Below are 13,078 nucleotides of genomic sequence, written 5' to 3'. Positions count from 1 at the left end.
CCAATATTTTCTTTAGATCATTTAACTGTATTGGTTCTTTATTAGTTTCTTGACTTATTATTTGTTTTATTTCAATTAATTGTTATTGTGAAGCTGATTGGTCCATTCTTTAGTGGAGGAGCCTTCTAGCTGTAGATTATCCTTTGTTTCTTCAGTCATCTTTTTTAATGATTTTATAGCTCTTTAGTTGAGGTCCATTTATGTCATGCTCTAATCTTGATACAAATTTTTTCCAGTCTTGTCTTCTGATTTTCATGGTTTCTCTTCTTGTTATTGCTCTGATTCTTTTATATTCTATTTCATTTCCTATGGTTCTGTCGTTTAACCATTTAAGGTACATTTATTTTTTCTTTCTTATTAAAGATTTTATTTCTGGATTCCAGGTTTCAAGTCCTTACCTTTATCTTCACAGTTTTGTTCCTATGACTTCATATGCTGTTTGTTTTATCATCATCAAATTCCTACCATGTACCCTCAACGGGTGTACAGGATATGATAGTACTACATGAAAAATGTACATCATTACTAACTTCCTATTCACAATTTTCCTCCAAATCAGTCTGTAACTTATCAAGACTCCAGCATTATCAGATCTTATATTTCTATCTTCTAAGGCACTTTTTCTGTATCAGTCCACCTATATCTTGGTCATCCTCTGGGTCTTTTTTCTTCCAAACTGGCAGAGAACACTTGTTTCGCTATTCTTAACTCTCCCATTCTGTTAAAGGGACCATACCACCTGAGATTAGCTCTGCTAACACATTCCTGGATGCTGACAATGTCAAGTTTTTTCCTAATATCCTTGTTTTTAATACGATATTGCCAATAATGCCATCTGTTCATGCCCCCCTAATCTTTCTCAGGCCTCTCATGTCTTGTCAAGTGTTTTACTTCTAACCCAGCTCTCAGATCCATAAGTTAAAATTGGTTTGAACACTGTCTTGTGTATACAGCTAATTTAGTGTTCTGACTAATTTCTCACTTATTCCATATGAATTTATTCAATTGACTTCCTACCATACCAGCTTTGTTGATTCTGTTGTTTATTTCCGTATTTAATTTACCATCTTCACTAAAAATCATGCCTAAGTAGCTGAAATGTTTTACTTGTTCCACAGGTTCTCCATTCACAACGCAGTTGACATTTCCAACGATTCTGTCTATTTTCATTGTCTTTGTCTTTTTATTGCTGACCTTCATACCATATCTATTACAACAGTTATTCAATTTAGTTGGGGAATTTTGCAGACTTGTAGCAGATTTGTTTAGAAGTATAACATCGTCTGCATAAAGGAAAGAGCTGACATTAACATCTCCAATTTTGATATCAGGTTTAATACCACTTTCCTTCATAATATGATCCATATAGATAATGTACATCCTTGTCTCACACCAGGTTTAACATTAAACCATCTTCCTGTACTTCCTTAAATCCTAACTGCTGATTTACAACTCAAATAAAGACTAAGTATTGCTTGATATAATGTCCCATTGACACCATCTGTAGCGTACTGAATAGCTTCTCTCTTAGCATCTAGTCATATGCCTTTTCCAGATCGACAAAGCTTAAATACAGATCGTTGTTATATTCCCATGCTTTCTCAACTAATTGTCGTAAAGTGAAGATCTGATCCTGACAGCCTCTATTTGGCTTGAATCCAGCTTGTTCTTCACCAAGCTTTTCTTCCACAATTCTTCTCAACCGTTTCTCAAGTATACTAACATAAGTCTTACCAGGAACACTCAGTAGAGAAATACCTCTGTAATTCTCACATGCAGTTTTATTTCCCTTTCTATATATATTTGTACTATGACAGCTCTAGTCCAATCATCGGGAATTCATCCCTCTGTGTCCACGCCTTCTAAACTATGCAGTGCAGCCACTCACTTAAGCATTCCTGGTCGAATATCATCTACTCTTGCTGTCTTTCTACATTTCAAGCCTTTGACGGCTTTTTCTACTTCAATGGATATGTATTCCTGACTGTATGCCTGTTGAGTGTTTTTTTTACCACTGTACTATCACTGCTTGTTTCATTTAGCAATTTTTCGAAGTAATTACTCCATACGTTATCTCTTTCTCTTGTTTTCATGTCACCTTTATCATCTCTAATTCCTTTTACAGCATTCTTTATTCCATTTCTGAGCTTCTTCAACAACCTCCAGAATATTTTGCCACCTTCTTGATATTTATTTTCTATGACAGGGGTCGGAAAACAGCAGCCTGTGGCCAAAACGTGCAGTTTCCACGGCCCACAAATGTTGGCCATACTTACATGGCATGTGGCCCATATGTTGAATTATTTAAACAATACATTTTATAATATGAATAATAACTTAAAAATAATTTTATACCTATACTTCATGATATTCCCATGCAACTTGGTGCGAGTCATCATGGGGGGGGGGGGAATAACAAAGGCAACTTCATTCGATGACAACCAAGATTTTAGCGAGATTTTAAGATTGATATAATAAAAATTTATAACTTTAGTATTTTTTTCACTCACTATTTTCTCTTAATTAAACGTTTGTGGCCCAATTATTAAAAATAAAAGTTGAATGTGGCCCGCGAGTCTGAAAAGGTTGCCTATCCCTGGTCTATGTTCTTGTCAAAGTCCTCCCATGACTTTTGTTTAGCTAGTTTTAGTGTTTAGCTTTCTTACATTTGTCTCTGTATTCTCTAAGAGCACAAGGTGACTTATTTGCCAGTAATTTTTGATATGCTTTCTTCTTTTCCTTCACCACCTCTTTTACTTCCTGTGTCCACCATGGAGTTCTGATTTTTCTATCCTTGCACACCAACCACATGCCTCCCTGGCTGAATCAATCAGGGTTTTCTTCAAGGTTTGGTTCCAGTTCCCAAACTCTTTCATTTTTTCTTCAATAATCTTTGTGTATTTTAGTCTATAGTTCACATCTGAGAGCTGTTCAACTTTTATTCGCTTTAAAACTTTCTAACATGTTATTCTTTTCAATATGAAATTCAATTTTATCCTGCTCAAGACTAAATAGTGATCACTTCCAATTTCAAATTCTCTGTACACTCTGGTGTCCTGCACCAGGGAGAAAACATCACTATCAACAATAACATAGTCAATGAGACTTTTCTTATTCCTTGCCTCTTTTCTCTCCATGTGAATTTGTTCACATTTTTATGTTGGAACATGGTGTTAGTAATAACCAGTCCATGTCCTGAGCAGAAATCCAACAGGAATTTGCCATTATTATTAGCTTTCCTCTTTTCTCCAAATTTTCCCAAAACATTTTTGTATGTCTGACAATCACTTCCTCCTCTGCTATTTAGATCCCCAACAAGGACCAACATTTCCTTTTTCATTGTGTCAGTAGCTTTCTCTAGAGCCTCAAAAAATTCTTCCACTTCTACCTTAGTAGAGCCTTCTGTGAGACCATAGGCACAAATAAGTCTCATTGTTCAGTTTCCCATTCTGATATTTGCCCATATCACTCTACTTGAGACTGCCTGCCATTCGAGAAGATTAGCCTTGTATTTAGTGTTGAATATTATGGCTACTCCTTTTTCTTGATTGTCATTGCCTGAATATAACATTTTGTATTTATTTCTCAGAAATATCTCACCAGTTTTTGTCTTTTTTGTTTCAGTCACCTCTATTATGTTGATCTGGTACTTATCTAATTCCTCAGCTAGCTCCTCTTTGCTATTCAGGCTTCTTATGTTGATAGTACCGATCTTCAACTCTGGTGATATTGAGTTGAGGTGTGTTTTAGGGTTTGTTCCAGCTGACTTTTTGCTGTTTGCCCTGATTCCCTGGTGAAAACAACAGGGGCCTTGTTTAACCCAGAGATGCCCAGCCAGCATGAAATTTTGTGATGTTGTACCATCATTTTGTATTTTGGTTTAAGCCAATAAGAATACAATTTGGTGGGCTAAATCCCAAATTGCCAGCCCATCCTTGTTTGTTCAGTATCCAGGTAGATACCCAACAGGGTGCACCATGAGAAGATGAGGATTGGACATTAGGTCAGAAGCCCTGGTCGGTTCTCCACATTCCATTAAAGGCTATGTGGAGGTCCTCTCTCAGTTATACAGCTTTGACCCTTAAGCACCCCCCCCCCCTGCTTGTTTTACAATTTGTTTATAGTTTTGCCATTCATTTTCTACATCTGTATCTTAATTTATTTTTTTTGTATGAGTTATTATTATTATTATTATAATTATTATTATCATACTTCACCTTGAACTCATTTACAGTCATGGCTGCCAAAACAGACTCTGTTTTGACAGCCATGACTGTAAATGAGCATGGATTAGGGGACTAGGGGCAAGGATGGCCCCTAGTCCTCCCACTAGCAGTCCTGTTTTCAAAAATATATCCTGAATTAATCTTTAGAAACTCTTCAGTAATTTGAATGTCTCAATCATATCACCCCTTTTCCTCCTATCAACCAATTTCTGCAGCCCACAAATCTTCAACCTGTTCTCATAAGGTTCACTCCATAGTCCTGCTATTATCTTGGTCACTCGTCTCTGGATCCTCTACACCCCATCAAGAAGAAATCCTGGAGCCCATATCTGGACACAGTAGTCTAGATGGGGTCTTATCAAGGCTCGATACAGAGGAACAATAACCTGCTTGTCTCTGCTCGTTAAAGTGTTTTTCAGCAACCAAGTGATTTGATGAGCTGATTTAGCCACTTTTGCGATGTTTCCCCCTAAACTTCAGCTCCCTATCCACCAACACTCCCAAATCCCTGGCCTCGTCAATTTCCTGAAGTACAGTTCCACCAATGTGACATACTGCTGCTAATCTTTTCACACCAAAATGCAAAACCTTATACTTTTCCACATTAAACTGACATCCATTCTCTTTAGCCCAGTCCTCCAAACTATCCACATCATCCTGCAAAATTTTGACATCCTGAGCATTCACTATTGCTCGACTCAATTTTGCATCATCCACAAACAGATGCCCAGTTGCTCTCAGATCCTTTCCTATATCGTTAATGAACAAATTAAATAGTAGTGGTCCAAGAACAGAACCCTGTGGCACACCACTAGTCACAGGCTGTTTTTTTTGGACCCTACTCCTGAATAAACAACTCTCTGATATCTCTCCATCAACCACCCTCCTATCCATCTTACCAACCCTATATCCATTCTCATATGCTGCAGTTTGTTGATTAGAATTCCATGTGGTATCCAATCAAAGGCTTTAGCAAGTCCAGTAGAATCACTGTAAACCTGTTACCCTTATCCAGTTCAGCCGTCACTGTGTTATATAACGTGAGCAAGTTACTGAGTCATGATCTACCCTTCACAAAACCATGCTGTCTCCCATACAGTATCCCATTTTCATCTATCCAATTTGTATTTTCCTCTTGACTATTTTCTCCAAAACCTTGACAACAATTCCTGCTCGACCGATAATTTTCAACAGCAGTCTTGGAACCTCCTTTATCCAGTGGAACTATTCCCATCTTTCCATCCCTTTGGGACTATCCCAGACCCGAGACTCAAATTAAACAAAATGGTCAAAGGTACAGACAATTCTTTAGCCGCTTCTTGTATGACATGAGCTGGTATACCATCTAATCCCGCAGATGAATTGACATTGAGGTTTTGTAATAGATTCACCTCCACTTCATTTATCACAATTCCCATATAAGCTGTTGGTTCTTCCATTTCTGCAATGTCACCACCTGGATGATATACTCTTGCAAAGTGCTCACTCAGAAATTCTACTATATCAACTGATTCGGTTATCTCCCTACCATCGGTATTCTTTAAAATCAATCTGCCATATATATTTTTCTTTTACTTGCAACATATCGAAAAAACTGTTTGGTATTCTCTTTAGCCTGCATGGCTAATGTTCTTTCATAATCTGCTTTTGCTTTTCTTACCACACTCATTACCTTTCTGGCCTGGGCTTTATACCATTCATGTGCCTGCAGGTCACCTTTCTCCTTAAATTCCCTCCACGGTTGTTTCTTTTTTTGCAGCTCAAGCTTAATGGTGTTATTCATCCATTTAATCCCTACTTGATTTATTATTCGGACTCTAGAAATACAATAATCAGCCATTGCCTCCTGCAAACGCTTTTTAAGTGCTTCCCATGCACTATCAACATCCTGCCCTTGCAGTTTTACATGCCATGGCACTGAGCCAATCAAACTCCTAAGCTTGTCATACTTACCAGCCCGATAATTCCACATGTACCCTGTCTTAATTGTAAATTCCACACCTTTAGCCACCTCCCAAGTCAAGACCTTATGATCACTCTCACAAATTGGTGGCAACGTGGTCATATTCGTTACAGCTAAATTCTCAGATGCAATTACTAGGTCTAGCACTCTCTGACCCCTAGTATTTTCCATTACATGCTGTCGCAGATAGTTATCCCTTAATAACCGCATAAAATCCAATTCCTTCCTCCCGTGTGTCCTCTCCTCCTTCCAATCAATGTTACCATAGCTGAAATCTCCCATAATAATTACCCTCCTTCCACTCATTTCTTCTATTTGCTTATGCATACTATCTCCACCATCTATTCCATCACCTGGTCTATAGCAGCACCCAATTATATATTTTGTTCTGTTAGCCTCAATCCCACACCAAATGGCCTCAAATGTGCTTTTCTCTATCCTGCAATTCAACTTCTATTCTCTTTGGCTGCAGCTCATCAGCTATCATCAATAATACCCCTCCACCATTTTATTCTCCCTGTCACTCCTGAACACACTATATCCCTCACATTCAATCCCACTAACTATATCATCTTCAGTCAGCCATGTTTCACTAATGCCAATAACCTGTGGTCTGGAAGTGCCAACCAAGGCCAAAAATTCTTCCTTCTTGTTCCTAATACTCCTAGCATTAGTGTACACGAATTGCAGACCCCCATTAGCCCCATCCCTACCTTGATGCCTTATACTAACTATCCCATTCTGATTTGTTGTCCTTCTTATTCGCTCGGGCATATTATACTCGTTCATACACTCAACTGCCTCCCTAAGGTCTGCATATCTATCCCCTCCCCCTTTAATAAATCTAGTTTCCCTAATTCTGCACATCTACTTCATTCAACACTTTTTCAAGTCTCCTTACACCGAATCCATTCAAATGCAAACCATCCATCTTATATAGATCCTTTCGCCATCGAACTCACTCCACACGTCCACAAATTCCACACCACTCATCATGCATAACCCGTGCATAACGTCATTAGCAATTATGGCCCTCCTTCTAAACTCTTCACTGTCATACCGCGGCAACAGACTAACCATCCTAACTCTCTCACTCCTCTCTTTTGCTACCTCAAACAATTCCTTCAGGTCCTCAATCATATCCATTTTATCTCCTTTCAAATCATTTGTACCTGCCACCACTATCATTTCTTTCACCCTTTGCTTTTGCTCCCTAATAGACTCACTTATATCCTTAATGGTCGCACTAGGTTGGTATGATTTTGTCAAACTCTAAACTATCACACCTCGTACCAACAAATCTCCATACAGCACTCGCTCCTTCATTTTGTTTATGTTCACAATCATACTCTTATTTTTCCTATCCTACTTTTTTTTATTGGCTGGTACACTCGGTAGACATTTGTACATATGCTCCAGCTGCCGTTTTGCCCTTTGTATCACTCTGCTCAACCGTGTGATCTCACTCTTTATATCTATCTCATCTTTTTTATTATCTGTTAAACCATTCATTTGCTCTGTATTCTCACTTTCAACACCGCCCTCACAGCTCTCTGGTACAACCTCGCAATTTCTTATCATATCGCTATTTTCTACATCCTGACATTCAACAAAAATATCACACTCACGGCCTGAAACACACTTTAATTCCTCATATTCCTTACATTTTCTGCACACATTCACTCCACTATCATCATGTAACCAGACTCCAGCCGCTCTCCGCAAAGCATACATCTCGCAGATAGTACATTGCATAATCTCCTTTATGTTACAATTTTTGAACAAAGATGGCGAACCATTATTAGCCGCCATTATTTTCCTTCTTACCAGAGCCATGTGCACGCTTCTATCGTATTTTATCAAATTAATAATTGAAATAACACCAAAAACACACAAACAGACACACTAAGATACGAAAAGCAAATAAATCTATGTAATATTCAAGCAAAATTATCAATGATAACTTAAAATAACACTTATCTTATCAGGAGCTCTCAACAAACACTACACACCACGAGTCCCTCTAGCCAAATATCCTAAGTTGTAAGTCTTCTTCAAAATAATATATGTATACATTTATATATATTATTATTAATATTAACCTGGGTTATTCAAACTTATTTTCCCGCGTCTAAACACACCTCCACGCTCCCCCCTCTTCTCCCCCCCCCCCGCTTGTAAACAACCTTCAACGAGATCATGGAAGTGGACGACATCGTAGAATCAAAAAAGGTATGTACCAAATTTTTCCACCTCTTTTATTCTACCTTAATTGCCTTCTACACTCACCAATAATGCCTTAAATATATATATATACCCCTCTTGAGTATTGATAGCCAATGTATTTAAATAAGGGACACTCCTAAACAAAAAACAGGCTACAATAGCCGTAATTATAATAATAGTGTTTAAGAGGAGTAACATGGGATTTTTCCCAGAGACTATACTTAATAGTAACATTGATTTTATAACACAGTGAGAGCTGAACTGGATAAGAATAATGGGTTTACAGTGATACTGCTGGACCTGGCTAAGGCCTTTGACAGGATACCACATGGAAGTTTAATCCGTAAACTGCAACATATGGGAATGGATATAGGTTTGGTGAGATGGATAGGAGGGTGGTTGATGGAGAGATACCAGAGAGTAGTTTACTCAGAAGTAAAGTCCAAAAGATGGCCTGTGACTAGTGGTGTGCCGCAGGGTTCCGTTCTTGGACCACTGCTGTTTAATTTGTTCGTTAATGATATAGGGAAGGATCTGAGAGGAACGGTTCATTTGTTCGCTGATGATGTTGGGTAGAGCAATAGTGAATGCAGAAGATGTCAAAATTTTGCAGGATTCTTCTTTTCAATATGAAATTCAATTTTATCCTGGTCAAGACTAAATGATGATCACTTCCAATTTCAAATCTTCTGTACACTCTAGTGTCTTGCACCACTGAGAAAACATTACTATCAACAATAACATAGTCAATGAGACTTTTCTTATTCCTTGCCTCTTCTCTCCATGCGAATTTGAGCACATTTTCATGTTGGAATATTGTGTTAGGAATAGCCAGTCAATGTTCTGAGCAGAAATCCAACAGGTATTTGCCATTATTATTAGCTTTGCTCTTTTTTCCAAATTTTCCCAAAATATTTCTGTATGTCTGACAATCATTTCTTATTCTGCTATTTAGATCATCAACAAGGTCCAACTTTTCCTTTTTCACTGTGTCAGTTGCTTTTTCTAAAGCCTCCAAAAATTCCTCCACTTCTACCTTAGTAGAACCTTCTGTGGGGACCATAAGCACAAATAAGTCTCATTGTCCAGTTCCCCATTTTGTCTTCTGCCCACATCACTGTATTTGATATTGCCTCAATTCAAGAAGATTAGCCTCGTATTTAGTGCTGAAGACAAATGACTTTCTTTTCTTTACATGTCAAGGTTTGCTTCAACATCGCAATTATCTTCTGATTTGTATTTGTAACCTTTGAGCTTCAAATTTCTATCCACCATTATGCCTAGATCCTAGCTTCATCAATTTTCTGTAGTATAACCCCACAAATATAATATGCCACTAAAAATCTCATAATACCAAAGTGTATAACTTTACACTTACTATCATTAAACTGATAACCGTTTTCATTTATCCAAATTTCTAGCCTATTCAAATCATTTTGTAAGTGCTAGATATCAGTAGCATCCCTTATTGCACTGCCTATCTTTGCATTATTGGCATACAATTACACGTCTCCCTTCCTAATATTATTAATGTATAGACTGAACAGCTGATGTACACCACTGGTCACTTTAAATCTGGCAGATTCATACCCACCGTATACCACTTTTTGATATCTGTCTATCAACCATCCACTGATCCAAGTCAAGTTTATATTCCAATCCCATATTCTCCAGTTTACAGAACAGCCTTTCATGTGGTATCCTATCAAATGCATTAGCAAAATCCAATATTATCATAGTGTATCCATTCCCTTTATCCAACCTGGCCGTAACATTGTTATAAAATATGAGCAAATTGCTAAAACATGACCTTCCTTTAGCAAACCCATGGTGCTCATTGCAGAGTATAGCTTTTCTGTCTACCCATTTCTGTATGTGAATTCTTACTAACTGTTCTAAAATCTTCACCACTACACCAGAGATAATGATAGGTCAGTAGTTAGACACATCAATTTTTGCACCACCCTTGTACAATTGCACTATCATACATTCCTTCCATTCCTGTGGTAAATACATGCACCTCATTCCTGAGCTGAGCTGAGCTGAGACTTGAGTTATACAAATGTGAAAGGCCGGGCCAATTCGGCTGAATATTCCTTTAGCAAACATGCTGATATTACTTCTGTCTCTAATTGCAAATTCATATCCTAAGGTTATGCAGCAGCTCTTTAATCTCAATTTCATGCACCTCTCTCTCTCTCTTAATCCAATGTAGCAGTAGCACTGTGCACCATGTTACATAAACCTAGTTATCACAGATGATGAAGTCATTTTTATAAATAATTGTAAGAACTTCATGATGAACCAGGAAGGAGAGAGGATTTTGGACTTTGCAGTAGCATTTGATCTGGCAATTGTGACCTCCTTTTTCTGTAAGAGGGAAGAGCATTTGATAACATTCAGAAGTGGCAACAATATTTCACAGATTGACTACTTTTTGACTAGAAGAAAACATCTTAAGGTAGTAACAAATTGAAAGGTAATCCCAACAGATCAGCTGGCGAAGCAACACCGGCTGCTGTGCGCAGATTTTAAAATAAAGTCAAAGATAAGAACCTTTGGAAGCTGTGGGAGGAAGAAAATTAAGTGGTTTCGCTTAAAAGAAGAGGGTGTAAGGAACTGTTTTAGGGAGAAGGTGTTAGAGAGCATTTTGGATGGATGGACTAGAAAGTGTACAAGACTGGTAGAGACATAATTCAAAAGTAATTATAAGCTGTGCAATTGAGGTGCTTGGTGAAACATCTGGAAAGATTAGAGAGCAGGAGGAGGGTTGGTGGTGGAATAATAATGTACAGAAAGCAGTGACGGCTAAGAGGAAGGCAAAGCAGAAGTGGGACAAGTCAAGAGTGGAAGAGAACAGAGAGAAAAAGCGAGAAGCCAAGAGTTGTTGCACAGGCAAAGGCCATGGCATATCAAGACCTTTATGATCAATTAGAAACAAAGGAAGGACAGAGAAAGATTTATCGATTGGCAAAATGTAGAAATAAGGCATCAAAGGACATCATACATGTGAGGCAGATCAAAGACTCTGGAGGAAGGGTATTAAGGAAGGATGTGGATATAAGAAACAGATGGAGAATATACTTTGAAGGGCTTTTGAATGAAGAAAATGCAAAGATTCAAAGAGAAGATGGGGAGCCTAATGAGGGGATGGTGCAGAACATTAGTAGAGCGGAAGTGAAGGAAGCTATAAAGAGGATGAAGAATGGAAAATCGGTAGGCCCTGACAGGATCCCATTGGAGGCATGGAAGGCACTAGGAGAAGAGGGAATTGACCTGCTGTTGGACCTACTAATAAAAGTTTTTCAACAGGAAAATATACCTGAGGAATGGAGGGAAAGTACTCTTGTCTCCATCTACAAGAGTAAAGGGGATGCCCAAGACTAAGAATTAGAGAGGAATAAAGTTGATGTCCCACACAATGAAGATCCTAGAGAGGGAGTTCTTAATGGAAGACTGAGGAATGAGGTGGAGATTGCAAAGGAACAATTTGGCTTCATGCCTGGTCGATTGACGACAGATGCTATCTCTGGGAAAAGTTTCGAGAGAAGCAACGGGAGCTACATCTGGTTTTTATTGATCTTGAGAAAGCATATGATAGAGTGCTAAGGCAAGAAGTTTGGAGGTGTTTGAGGGAGAAGGTACTGGAAAAATATGTCAGGTTTGTGCAGGAGATGTACAGAAACGTGAAGACAGTTCGAACCTTGTTCGAACTCTTGTCTTCACGTTTTAATATTGTGATGGAGGTGGTGACGGAGGAGGTGAGAGAAGACGCACCTTGGACTATGTTGTATGCAGATGACATCTTGCTGTGTGCAGATTCAAGAGAAGAAGTGGCAGCCAAACTGGAAAGTACTGGGAGAGAGAGGTATGAGACTGAGCAGAAGTAAGACAGAGTATATGTGCTGCAAAGAGGATGGCAGCCAGGAGACAGATCTGGAGCTGGAAGGAAATGTCATCAGGGAGGTCAGTGACTTTAGATATTAAGGTTCAACAATGAAAGAGGATGGTGAGGCTGAGAAGGAAGTGGGATACAGGATACAAGCAGGATGGAGGAACTGGAGAGAGATGGCTGGAGTGCTATGTGATGAGGACGCCGATCAATCTTAAAGGCAAAATCTACAAGACGGTAGTGAGACAAGCTATGACTAAAAATAACATCAGCAAGATGGAGGTAGCGGAGATGAGAATGCTTAGGTGGACGTGCGGTACGACCAGAAAGGATCATCTGAGAAATGACTATGTAAGGGGAACGGTGAAAGTTACGAACCTAGGAGCAAAGATACAGGAGGCAAGGTTGAGATGGTTTGGTCATGTGATGAGGAGGGAGGAAGAGTATGTGGGAAGAAAGGTCATGCAGATGGATGTGCAGGGGAGGAGGAAGAGTGGATGGCCAAAGAAGAGATGGTGGAGGACTTGAGGATGAAGAACTTGGATGTGGCTACAGCCCAAGACAGGAGGTTGTGAAGGAGACTCACCACAAACAGTGACCCTACTTAGTGGGAAGAGCTGCAGAAGAAGAAGAAGATTGTAAGAACTTGATGGGGGTTTCACACATAATGTGTCCTAATGCTATATATTCTCTAGTTACTTCTTTTTTCAGTAAAACCTGATCATGATAACATTTCTTTGGAACAACATGTATAACACATTTTAGCTGTGA

At 38.7% G+C, this 13,078-nt stretch overlaps 1 protein-coding gene across 1 annotated transcript in view; it reads right to left on the bottom strand.

Moving 5' to 3' along the window:
* The window catches only part of Exd2 (Exonuclease 3'-5' domain-containing 2), a 154,461-nt gene that overhangs the window by 106,083 nt on the left and 35,300 nt on the right, over nt 1-13,078 (bottom strand). The gene's annotated exons all lie outside the window — the stretch shown is intronic.

The sequence above is a fragment of the Typopeltis vanoorti genome, chromosome 5 (genome assembly GCF_054136105.1).
Source record: "Typopeltis vanoorti isolate ZY-2024b chromosome 5, IOZ_Tvanoo_1.0, whole genome shotgun sequence".
Lineage (NCBI taxonomy): Eukaryota > Metazoa > Arthropoda > Arachnida > Uropygi > Thelyphonidae > Typopeltis > Typopeltis vanoorti.
The sequence above is the reverse complement of the archived record's forward strand: the minus strand, read 5'-3'. Positions and strand labels throughout refer to the sequence as shown.